The sequence below is a fragment of the Protopterus annectens genome, chromosome 7.part0 (genome assembly GCF_019279795.1).
Source record: "Protopterus annectens isolate FY-2018-M chromosome 7.part0, PAN1.0, whole genome shotgun sequence".
NCBI classification, from domain to species: Eukaryota; Metazoa; Chordata; order Ceratodontiformes; family Protopteridae; genus Protopterus; species Protopterus annectens.
The window spans coordinates 1,331,740,489-1,331,754,236 of record NC_056739.1 but is presented as its reverse complement, the minus strand read 5'-3'; positions in this window follow the sequence as shown (position 1 = coordinate 1,331,754,236).

Below are 13,748 nucleotides of genomic sequence, written 5' to 3'. Positions count from 1 at the left end.
AAAATAGTCTGGGCAAAATTAGAACAGTGGCAGTGGTCTTTCAAGCTTGCATGGTGCACTTCTTTATTAAATGAAAGTAGTCCCATTTTCAAACTGTCTTTAAGGCCTAATAATGACTGTACGTGCCCTTTGACCACATAAAATTGCAAGTCATAGCTGTTCCCAGTAGAGTAACATGGAAGCACTACTGAACCTTCACTCTGAATTTCTTCACCACCATAAGCAGCAAGCTTTGCACACTTTGCCAATCAATCTTCTCTTCAGCACATACTCTAGCAAATATTTCTGCTGATATAACATTGCACTTTGAACCAGTGTCAACTTTAAGCTCTTTGGATCTTCCATTTATCTGAATAGTACAAAATACTTCATTCTTTGCCGATAAATCTACTGCATTGACTGTTTCATTAAGCACAGATACACCATCAACATAAAAAGTAGTATCACATATTTTTAATTGATCAACTTGTCTCTTTGCATGTTCTCTTTTAATAAAAGAACACGTCTCTTTTGATTTACAAATTCTTTGGAAATTATTCAACTTTTTACATCTGTGGTATTGCTCACCAAAAACTAAGCATTTTTCTCTTTTAGATACATGATTTTAAGCACTTTTCTCTTTCAGATACATAATTGCCACCACATTTATAACAGCTGACTATGAGGCTAGGTGAGGGAACATGCTTTGAGTTTGCTGACTCACTCTTGTGCTTCACTGAGACTGTACACCCTCTGGAATTTGCTAGAAAGCTACAGGGTTTACCAGTGAGTACTGCAGGGCTTACAGCTGCTGCCATGTGCTTGGGCCTGTTTCTTTTAACCATGTGCTACATACCATCAACATGAGCACTAAAAGATACTGGAAGTATGCATTTCTCATTTGTAAGCATATTTCTGTGCTTTTCTGTAAGCTCATATATCTGACAAATCTCACTGGCCTTATTCAACGTTAAATCAGTGTCACAAAGCAAAATCTTTTTCACAGCATCATCTTTAATACCACACACAAGTCTGTCTTTTATCAACTCATCCCTTAAATCACCAAATCTGCACATTTTAGCTCTGTTTCTCAAATCAGTTGTATATGCTGCAAAAGTTTCACCAGGCTTTTGATCTCTTGTGTAAAATAAGTGCCTTTCCATTGTAATATTCATTTGGGGGATTACACAGTTCTCTAAATTTACATTTTAAGCACTCAGAGTCTTCCCTTGTTTCAGCTGGTACCACTATATGGTGGTTTTCCCCCTATCCTGCAAACACAGCAGGTGCATACACAAATGAACACTCTTTCTGTGGCTTCTGAACCAGCTAAATTAAGCAGAATAAATGTCTTTGTATGGTCACCTTTATCAGAAAATGTAGCTTGTATGAAAATATACTCCTGCTCAAGCACTCTCCAATTCTGTGCTATATTATTATCAAATACAAGTGGAGCTGGTCTGCGAAATCCTTCAGCCATGCCAACAAAGTATGCTTAAACACACTGAACATATGTCCCTCGTAATTATGTATGAACATGCACACACAGCCAGTAACTGTAATAACATTCAAATGCACAATAATCTCTTTGAAATACTGTACTTTGTGAAATATGCTTTGAAATGGCTATATTTTGTGAAATAACTGCACTGTAATAGTGCACAAACTTGCAAACACTTTGTCCACCTCGGCTAACTCAAATAGCTTTAATTAATGTGAAAAAGTAGCACACAGTGAAAAAATGTGGTCGGTTTCTTTATTTTATACATTTTACGCAATTCAGACTTTATTTCAAACATTTTCCATAGTTATTCGAATATTTTTTCAACATGTCACAGTTTTGGAGTTTACATTTGCTTAGAATTTCATTTTGAGCATTCTGAGTGATTCATTTTATATTTTGCGAATAAGAAATCATTTAAGTGTTGATACCCGAAAAATATTTCTAATCTGTTTTGCGAGTAATACATGCAGTAGGGGTCATCCGGGTCATCCATTTGTCTATATTCCTCCACCATTAATTGAGTGCCTTCTGGTCCTGAATCTAGATTTCTGCACCCCCTTCTGACACCATGTTGCCCATCTTGGTTTACTATTGGAGACGAACAGGTGGGGTAATTCGTTTTTATGCTTTATTATACAGAAACATATCAGGATGGATACCAGCAGTCCAAAATATAAACAAACTGATTAACTGACAGACTACACAGACACACATGCTTACATTTTAACAGCTTACTACAAAATGGCAGTCAGGCTCCCATGTGCTCAGTATTTATACACTTGTACAAGTCCCTAGAAAACTTCTTAAAGGTATACATGTATATTGATCTACAGCACAAACTGCATGCAGCAATTCATCTGACTACTCTATACCTTTTAAATTCCTAGTAATATGGAGTGATAAGCATTAGGTAGCCTATCTACCATAGGAGGAGAGGTTTCTGGCCCAGAAATTATAGTTTTTTGGCTGTTTGGGAAGCTTTTCCATCTCTTTCAACCTTCTGATTTAAAAGCTTGTGTTTGCGCTTGTTTCCTGCCTTTCCTGTTACTAGTCTAGTCCAGGTACATATTTGCTGTATGCAGGACTCTTTGTAAGCTTCTGAGCCCCCCAATCCTTTCTGTGTTGGAGGGAAGCCTTCCAGCTTATCAGTGGAAGTGATAAGCATTAGGTAGCCTATCTACCACAAGAGGAGTGGTCCCTGACCCAGAAATTGTAGCTATTGGCCATTTTGGGCAGTTTTCTTCCCTCTCTTTCAACTTTCTGGTTTGAAAGTCACACTTGTGCTTGTTTCCCACCTTTTCTGTAACTAGCTTAGTCCAGATACAGAGTTGCTGTATCCAGGATTGATGGTAAGCTTCTGAGCCCCCCAAGCCTTTCTGTCTTGGAGGGAAGCCTTCTAGCTTATCAGTGGGAGTGGTAAGCACTAGGTAGCCTATCTACCACAAGAGGAGTGGCTCCTGGCCCAGAACTTGTACCTTATTGGCTGTTTGAACAGTTTTTTTCCCATCTCTTTCAACTTTCTGTTTTAAAAGCCGCATTTACACTTGTTTCATGCCTTCCTTGTAACTAGTCTAGTCCAGATACAGACTTGCTGTATCCGGGACTGTTGGTAAGCGCCTGAGCCCCCCAAGCCTTTCTGTGTTGGAGGGAAGCCTTCTAGCTTATCAGTGGGAGTGGTAAGTACTAGGTAGCCTATCTTCCATGGGAAGAGTGGGTTTTGGCCCATAAATTGTAGTTTATTGGCTGTTTAAGCAGTTTTCCATCTCTTTCAACTTGCTGGCTTAAAAGCCTGCGTTTGTTCTTGTTCCCTGCCTTTCTTGTAACTAGTCTAGTCCAGGTACAAAATTGCTGTATCCAGGACTCTTTGTAAGCTTCTGAGCCCCCCAAGCCTTTCTGTGTTGGAGGGAAACCTTCTAGCTTATCAGTGGGAATGGTAAGCATTAGGTAGCCTATCTACCACAAGAGGAGTGGTTCTGGCCCAGAAATTGTAGCTACTGGCCGTTTGGGAAGTTTTTCAATCTTTCTTAACTTTCTGGTTTTAAAGCCCGTGTTTGCACTTGATCCCCACTTTTCCCGTAACTAGTCTAGTCCAGGTACAGATTTGCTGTATCCAGGACTGTTTGTAAACTTCTGAGCCCCCCAAGCCTTTGTGTTGGAGTGGGGCCTTCTAGCTTATCAGTGGGAGTGGTATGTACTAGGTAGCTTGTCTACCACAAGAGGAGTGGTTCTTGGCCCATGAATTGTAGTTTATTGATCATTTGGGAAGCTGTCCATCTCTTTCAACTTTCTGGTTTAAAAGACCACATCTGCACTTCATTCCCATTGTTCCTGTAACTAACCTACTGGAAAGCACTTAAACTGATACAAGCCTTCTATCTTAAAAGGGAGTCTTTGGAGTGATTATGTATCAGTTTTCTGTATTTTTTTGCTGTACTTAACCGTTTTCCACCTAAACGCCAATTTTCCAGCATTTATTGTGATTTAAAAGCTTGTTTTTTTCACATATTGTACTTATTTGACTGCCTGCACTTTTAAAAAGTTGTTTTTGTGTTTAAATAATTTGTTTAACTGTTGTAGGCTACACACTAAAGTACAATAGCCTTTTCTGATCGCTTGTATTCTTTCAAAGCTGTTTGGTGTACTTTTTATTGTTTTTTGCCTTATCAAAAAAAAACAAAAAAAAACAAAAAAAAAAAAAAAAAAAAACATTCCTTGTTTCCCACCCTTCTAAGCTAGTATAGTCCAGTTTTCAGGCTAGTGCTGAATTCAGGAATATATTACAAGTTTCTGAGTTGCCCATATCTTACTTGGATAGAGGGACGTTTCCCCATACACCTGTGAGAGAGGGGAACTTTGAGCAGCCATCTGTCCCTGGAGGAGTGGTTCCAACCCAGAAGTTAGTAGTTTAAAAACTGCAATTGCACGGTTTTGCGTGCTGGGCAGCACCGGTTAGCTACAGTTAAATTATTCCTGGCCCCATTAAGTCTCATCTTCAGTTATTCCCTTGAAACTAGTCTCTCAACCTAAGCACTCAAATAGCATCCTACAGTCCAGCACTTGCTCAAACCTAATAGCAAGCACTAATATACCCCAACACTTGATTGCCCAGAAGTGCAAGGCTCTTTATCCACCCCTCACCAACCATGCGACTAACAGCTCACCCTGCTATTCAGGCATGACCAAAGGGCAACTTCACGTGTACTCTCCAGTCCAGCTGGTGAACCTGGGTATCCTGAGGCAATGTTACAACTGCCTCATGTACACAGACAACCCTCTCCTCCTACCACAAAACACTAACATATGCGAGAGATGCAATTATACAGCCAAACTGGAGGCTAAGGTCTCTCCACCCACGACTGGAACAGACAGTCATGAGGAGAAGGTTAACACTTGCACCACACCTGCAGCCTCACATAGACCTACTAAACCAGCACTGGCAGAAAATACACATAAATGCACAAAATCATACTTGAAGGCTCTAAATAAAAACCTGCAAAAGCATCCGAGAGCTCCAAATCGGACACCCAAAAAACCTGCACCTTCCGTCGCAAACCAGACAACACATAAAACACAAAATCAATGTGCCACACAATCACAGCCCTTAAGGTGAAATAACATACCTAACACACTAGTAATAAGTGACTCTATAGACAGGCACACTGACGTTCCACTCACTGGGCTGGACAAGGAGAAGGTTACTGTTAGCTGCCTGTCGGGATCCAGAATCCGCCACATAACACAAGCACTCAAGTCACTCCAGAACAAGTACAAATATGACTCTGTCATTGTTCATGCTGGTGTGAATGACCTGAGATGTACCTCCCTGGACTACATGAAAAGAGACATGGAAGAGCTCTCTGATCATGTAGCCCAGGCGGGTATGACCCTGACCCTGAGTAGCATGCTGCCCTCACCAAGAATGATACCTCAGTATAAAGAAAAAATGATCAATTTCAAAAATTGGCTAAGCTTCTGGTGTCATTCAAAGGGGATCCACTGTCTGTCAGCCTGGGTTGACATGCTCGACAAGCCACATTGCTTCGCAAGAGACGGATTGCACCTGTCACCCCTAGGCTTTTGAATACTGGCCAAGGCTCTTGCTGCCCCCCCATAGTGCCGTTTTTAAGCAAGGCTCAAAAGTCAAACCCACCTCCATAAACAGCACAAATAAAAAAATGAGGTTTGTGCTACTCAACGCCAGTAGTTTAAATCTCAAACTGCATGTACTTGAAACACTCCTCAGTATGGAGAACATCGATATCTGTGCAGTAACTGACACCTGGTTGAAGGCTGTAGAGAGCAATCCAGCACTACCAGGCTACAACTCATACCACACATGTTGGCCACAGAGCATGGACTGAAACACAAAAGGAGGGGGTGTATCCATATTCATCAAGGATACCTACACCTCCAGGTTAGTGGTGCAGCATGATACCTCTGAGATCATCCATGTGCAACTAACATTGGGCAAATCTGCAATGCAAATTGTGGCCTGCTACAGATCACCCTCCATGACCCAGGACCACCACTCTGCCTTTCTGGAGACACTGGAAAACATGAAGGTCCTACCGAACACCTTGATATTTGTGATTTCAATTATCCTACCATTAACTGGGAAAACTACTTGAGTACAAACTCCCAGGCTCAGCGGTTCCTGGAATTTATCAACTCAAATGTCCTGGATCAGCTGGTAAACTCCCTTACCAGAGGTGAAAACATATTGGACCTGGTCATCACCAACATGGGCGACAGATGTTCCGCACCGGAGGTCAACCTGTCACTGGTTAGATCAGACCATAAACTAATCACTCTGGATGTCCACACCCCACCACCACCCCCAATCAAGGAAACCACAGTGAAAAACATTTTCTAAAGCAAACTTCACCTTACTTAAGACAGAGGTGGTAAGTTTCACAGCCCCCATTCTAAAGGATAATGCTGCCCAAGATGCAGAATCCTTTACAAATGCACTCTATGAGCACCTACAAGGATGCGTGGATCATGCCATCCCTAGCAAAACCAAGACTCACTCCCCTAAGAGAAGGAATCCAGTCTGGTGGACCCCTGCCATAAACAGGTTATACAATGAAAGGAGGAAACTAGTTCAGAAAAAAAGTATATCCCAAGAAGGAAAGACATCCCTGATCAGTATCAGTAAGAAACTAAGGTCCCTCATAAAATCATCCAGGGCTAACTTCAAAAGAAAATAGCCAAGGATTTGAAAGATAACCACAAAGCCTTCTTTAGCTATGTCAAGAATCTAAGTGGCAACTAACAGATATGCTCTGAGCTAGTGCAAAATAGCACAAAGTATACTGATCCTACTGATATTGCCAACATCCTGGCAGATAGATTCAGTGCAAACTTCACCTCCCTCTCAATTCCAAAAGGGCCCACAACAATACCAGAAAAGTGTAGTGTCCTGGAAATCACAGATGCACAGGTGAAAACAGCCCTTTCAAAAGCCAAAACACAGCGTCAATGGGGCCAGATGGTGTCCCAGGATGTGTCTTGCACGAACTACAGAACGAACTAACCCCCCCACTTAAACACGCTGTTCAACCTCAGCCTCCATAGAATGGTACACAGCAACAGTTATTTCACTCCACAAAGGAGGGGCCACAACTGACCCTGGTAACTATCGCCCCATAAGCCTGAATAGCCTGGTCTGCAAGGCTATGGAGCGCATCATCATGGAACTCATTAACAAAGACATTGGGAACCTCCAAACACTTGACCCGACCTAGTTCGGCTTTGTTAAGGGCAGATCATGCCTACTAAACTTGACTGACTTCTTTGAGACAGTCACCAAGGCCATAGATGAGGAAAAGGTGGTTCACACAGCCTACCTTAACCTCGCCAAGGCATTCAACACCATTCCTCACTCAGGTATTATAGAAAAACTCACCAGCCTGAACATAAACCCCTACGTCACAAGATGGGTTGCCAACTGGCCTACAGACAGAACTCACACGGTAAGAATAGCAGGCTCCAGGTCTGACTCTAATCCAGTCACAAGTGGTGTCCTGCAAGGCTCAGTCCTGGGACCCCTACTGTTCGGCATATACTTCACAGAAGTACAGGCAAACACAGAAGGACTATAGCTAACCAAGTTTGCCAATGACTGCAAACTGGGAGCCATAATTGACTCTCCGGCTGACACGGACATTCTCCAAAAAGGCCTTACTGAGATGGACACCTGGTGTCAAAGTCATGGCCTCAAGCTAAATGTCAAAAAATGCATAGTCATCCCATTTGGGAAAAACAAAACACCCACGAATTACCACATAGGTGGCAGCCCCCTTAATACAGAAGAGGTAATAAGAGATCTGGGGACCCAGGTATACAGTAATCTCTCCTTTGATAATCATATTACCAAAGTAGTTAGGAAATCCTTCTATGTGGCCCATCTCATTACTAAAGGGTTCTCATCTAGAAATAAAGAGGTTATAGTGCCCCTCTACTCATCACTCATCAGACCCATCATAGAGTACAATGCCCCATTTGGGATGTACCTCACAAGACATTCCAACAGCTGGAAAGACCACAAAAATACCTCACCAAGAGGATTACTGGCCTCAAACATATGTCCTATGCAGACTGACTGAAAAAACTACAGCTGTATTCAGTGGCATATCGCTTACTCAGAGGTGATCTCTGCCTGACTTACAAAGCCATGTCCAACTCAGAATTGATGGACATGCTCCACCTAAAGAAATCCAAGTCACTGCGAGACATGTGCTCTAGTGAGCTAAACCTCGCCACAACAATAAATAGAACATGCTGGAGGGATAGATTCCTGTCCCAGAGACTCCCCATGCTTTGGAACAAAATTCCTATCTACATTAGGCAGAGCCCCTCACTAACACTCTTCAAGAGGTACCTTGACTAGTGGATGGGTAACACAAAATACACCCCTTGGATCACTTCACTGGCTCTGCTTGACAGAGGCTCAGTTAATTAATCAATGGGGGTGGCGAAAGCCGATACACTCTGGCTAGGCTTATAAATGCCCTCAAGCAGATAGCCCAATACCTACCTATGAACCTATATTTTTCTACCCTTGCAGAACAGTTTACTATATTTTTAGATTAGGGTTCATTGTCACCCACGTTCATAATATAATGTTTGGGTTGTCACAAGTTTTCTGTAATTATAAGGTACATTGTTTTAGAAGCTCCACTCTATTACAATTTTATCTTCATGTTTTTTGTCATAATCCCTTTCTTCTAATTTTTCTGATTGTGCTATATTATTTAAGAACTTTGTTTTGCAGTTAGGATTTTTATCTTCTGGTAGTGAAACTTTGTAATTGTTCCACTTTTTTTTCTCCAAAATATTGACCATGAACATTTTGCAAACTGTAGAAGTCTTTACCTTTTGCATAGACATGCATAGCCTTGGTGGTTATTCAAACTCCTTGCATCTGCCTCGAGGTGAAACAGCATATTGAAGTGTATACAACTTTTCTCCATGTTGTATGAAGGGTACCTGTTTGTCATATCCATCATGTCATTGGGTTTTATCTTTCCTTATTACTATATAGGATACTGTACACAAATATGAGGTCCATTTTAGGATTATTTGTGACTCGTTGCACATTTTTGACCACACATTTATATTGGTAACATAGCTTGAAGGAAACTGGTCTTCATCTTGTGTTATCTGCTCCCGCTGGTGCTTCTGTTTATTTAGTACTCTAGGGTGGTACAGGATTGGGATATTGCTTACATTGTTTAAAACTGAACTTTTGGTGAGCGATGGTATCAATAAGAATTAGTATGTTCTGAGAGCAGGAGCAAGTTGTAAATTTCTCCTTATTTACTGAACTTTATGGAAGGGCATTCTTACAAGAGTTTCTTGACTTCCTCAAAGACTCTATATTGTGTCTATACACCCCTTTGGCTCTTGTTTACTTCAACATATGAGCTGAGGATTAGTTAGTAGGCCTTTTCAAAAAATTTCTCTGTAATATGTTTGTTCAATTAACTACCACTGCATCCTGAAAATTAGAACCAATCTTGCCTTGAAATTTTAAGTGGAAGTAAAGACCACTGACTTGGTGATGGTACTAGTTCATAGTGTAGTCACTTCCTAGTCCACTATGCTCAAAAGCTTTACAGGTTTTGCTACTGATGTTGACTTGAAGGAGTTCAGAAGTTATTCTAAAGTTACATCTTTCTTGCTTTCTTTCATTTTTATTTTAATGTGCTTGTAGGGGAAGTACACTGATCACAACAGACCATTTTCAGGCACAGCAGAATGAAGAAATTCAGAAAAAAATTAAAAAAGGGATAATTTTATTCCTTTATCTCCTTTTGGATGATAGTTTAGTTAGATGAGTTGAGGGTTTTCTGTAATAGGTCTCTAGATGCTGATCTGGGTGTGCTTACTTCTTGTCATGTATATCCCATCCATCTTAGGGTGCATGAGCCATGGTTTGAATTTAAGCTCCACTCCATGTAATGAGAAGGATGTAGAATCGATCATTATTGGAGGTCTGCTGGTCTCAAGAGTAACACATTGGATCCAGATGTGCACTGTGCTCATTACCAACCTGAGATCTGTCATAAGAAGGCAACATTTCTCTTCAGATAGATCCCAGCTGTGGCTAACTGATTGGCCATGATCATTCAGGTGGGAGACACAGGCCATTTAGCCTGGCTCATATTGTCAACAACAAAACCTTTACATCACATTGGTGCAAGACAGCAGCTTGTTTGTTCACATAAAAGGTTCCTACTATTAGGCCTGCATTTACTTCCATGGCCACCACAGTTGTCAAAGCTAACAGCAGATCTCATTCTTGGATGGTGTTTCATATTCCTAATTGCAGTAATCTTATGGTCAAACTTTCAAGTATGTATCTTATCATGTGTGGCTTTTATCCTTGTCCTGCTTGGCTGTACTTGGACCAGTCCTCTTTAAGTTTGTGTTTTTTTTTTTCTGTGTTGACTTAAGGAGGCTTTAGTTAGCATGATCTAAAGAAATTATCTTTGAATAGTACTGAGAAAATTAAAGTAGTAAATGATCTACTGATGGCTCATCCTGTACTGGTTTTCTTAGATGACTCATTGACATATGACATTGTGTATTGTGGTATTCTATTAAATAAGTTGTGTTCTTGCTGTGGTCTCTTCTTTTTGGGCCTAGACTGGTTTGGCTCCTGTCTTTCTGGATGTACTCTTATGGAGGTTCCTTGATTAAACACCTGTCATTTATACCCTGTGGAGTGCTGAGTTTACAGTATTCCATTTTCAGTCTGTTAGTTTTCCCAATGTTTATGCTGCCCTTTGGTAATCTTATAAGAAGGAAAGGGTTATCTTTTCACTGCAGTGCTCATGATACTCATCCTTACTTCTCCCCCAGGACTGTTTATATGTCTATTCTTTGGTATATGATTGGGACAACATTTGGGGTTAGCTTATTTATAATCATTTCAGCTGGACACTTCCAAGGCAGAAGCCTTGGCTGCACATGTCACTTTGATAAATTCCACTGCCTCACAAATTACATGCCTTATAGAAGCAGTAAGCTGGTGTTTTTTTCATTTTCTATGTGCTTTTCATCTCTGTGCTGGCAAACCACTAGGCCTGGCTATTATTTCCTAGCCCATTAATTTCCCGGTACTGCATATCCCCAACATACAGACAAGAAAGGGTCATGCAGGCAGCCAAGAAGGTGATTTTCCTTTTGTTGGCATCCTAGTAATAAGGACATTTCTGTTAGGCTTATAACCCCACTGTTGCCCACCCATGTCACCACTACAGGGGCATCCTATATTCTCTACATTAATGTGTGTGCTTCTACTAACACACTAATGAGGGTTATCCTTTCTTGGAACTTGCAAGATCTCATCCTTGGTACTAACACTTTCCTCTGCTGGCATGATGATGATCAATCAACCTAAATCTCCTCTCCTTCTGTATAGGATGGGTAAGCTGGCACTCATATCCTCTCACAACTGTTTTTTCCAGTACCTATGCTACTAACTGAACTCAGGTAATCTAGGTCATAGGCAGGACTTTATCCCAATACACTGTAGAACCAAACAATAACCTGTTGTTTTTGTCCAAAGTAGGTAATTCTGTGATCACAATATCTGAGTTGCTGACATTTATATCTGTTATAATTAAGCTATCTTATTTTCAGCTGAGGAATTTTTTCCAGGATTAGTCATTGAATATCTTCTGAGGAGCTCTCTGTTGCCATTCACACCTTAGCCTCTTCAAAATTTAACTACTGTAATGTCCTTTTTATCTGGCTTCCTGATACTGACATTGAACAATTATAGCTATTGCAGTCCTCGGCGTCATGGTTACCTACTGATGTGTTTCAATAGCTCATTGTTGTAGAGGTTGCAGTGGCTCCCTATCTAATTCTTTAATTTTCCTTTTTAATTTTGGTTTTGGTTTTCCTGTTCTGAATCATTTGAATTCCACTTTCTTGAAGGAGCTAATGGTTCTCGTTTGTCCATCATGGCGGTTGTGCTCTTCCACCCTGGGTTTGCTAGCCTTTCCTAGTCTGTGGCTTGAAACTTCTGTTGTTTGGTTTTCTGCCTGTCAAGTCCCACATCTGTGGCACCTACTGCTTAGATGGCTTAGGGAATGTTGCACATTTTTTAAGAGACGCCTTAAATCATATTTATTTTACTATGCTTTTAACAGCAGCTCCATTGAATGATTCATACTTTTGTCATAAACTGATCTTGAAAGCTGAACCAAACACAAAGAGCATGAGTAGCAGGAGAGATTACATACATGTAAACCTCCTGAACTGAGTTCTAAAATCTTAGGCCTACTACTAACTGAGTCACATGGTTTTAACAAGGACTCTCCCGTAAGAACACACCAATCAAGTCTACTATGTACCAAACAAGCCAGGAGTAACAAGTACCTCTTATCACAACACACACAAATCTAATGTGGGACTTACTTTGCGGTTCCTCTTGGTGCTGTGTAGTGGCACAGTGTGGAAACATGGTAAACGTACCCAGTCCCACCTAGGAATGCTGTGCACTTGGAACACTCATCTCTGATATTTTCATTTCCATTCTTTTGGTCTTATGATTGTCATTAGCAGTGTTTCTCCAGAAAGCCCTATCACTGACCAGATATCACCCTAGTTGCATTGTTCACACCTCCATGGATCACGTAGCCACACACTGCTAAGACAACTGAATACCTGTGATGTGGAGTTGGTGATATACATATGTATTTATATTTTCAGTTAGATAAACATGATACTTGTCTAAATGTTTTACCAGCATGCCCCCCTATAGGTAACAGATGATGGTTAATATACCTAAACTACCAGGTGCACACAAAGTATGCAAATAATGGTTTCTAGTTTGTATTTTGTTTTTCATGGTGGTCATTAGGCGTGTTTCATGAACAGACCAGCAGCCACACATTTTCCACAAGTGCTAGGTATTCATAGAACTGTCATGATGTTATTCTGAAATGTATTTTTCTTCACAGTTTTGTTCATGTGACATCTACTTGAAAATTTACAGCTATATGTTCCTATTATTAGTGGTGAAATGGTTATGCCATTCAATCTGCTGGATGTACAGGGAATACATGTTTCCATTCCCACTCTATGGCACTCTTGTTTTTAATTACTCCAAGAACCACCACCCTATTCTGTTTTTCTTCACCTCCACTAGGGGATAAGATTTCCCCCTGTATATTCTCCTAGTAGCTATGTGATCTAGGAGTGCTCTACAGTGGTCTCTCCAGTTGAACTGTGAGGTGAGCTAAGATTTTCCAGAGTTTGTTCTTTATTACCTTTCTCCCTTGTGATTTATGCCCTATTATGAGTAAACATTCACTTCTCTCATTTAACCTATACTAATGTCCTCTGCCACCCTCCACCATCTACTGCATTTCCACCTTGAGCTATCTTTGTATGTTGTATGCCCATACTCTCTCCTCTTCCAGCCTATCAGACCGCATTGCCATTCAGTATACACTCATTTCTGGCGATACCTTCATGTTGAGTATACTGCTTACTGAATAAAGTTTGTAATTTCTTACAGCATTCCACATAGATTATTTAGAAATCTCCACTGAATGTAAAAAGAACCCTACACAGACTTGATCTCAAAGTGGCTGGAAGTGGTTGACTTTCGGTCTTTTTGGATTACAGGCTTTTGTATATGTACATATATATATATATATATATATATATATATATATATATATATATATATATTTTAGGCAGTGTTTGCATATTTTGGTAACATTTGTAGATTTTTGGTCCT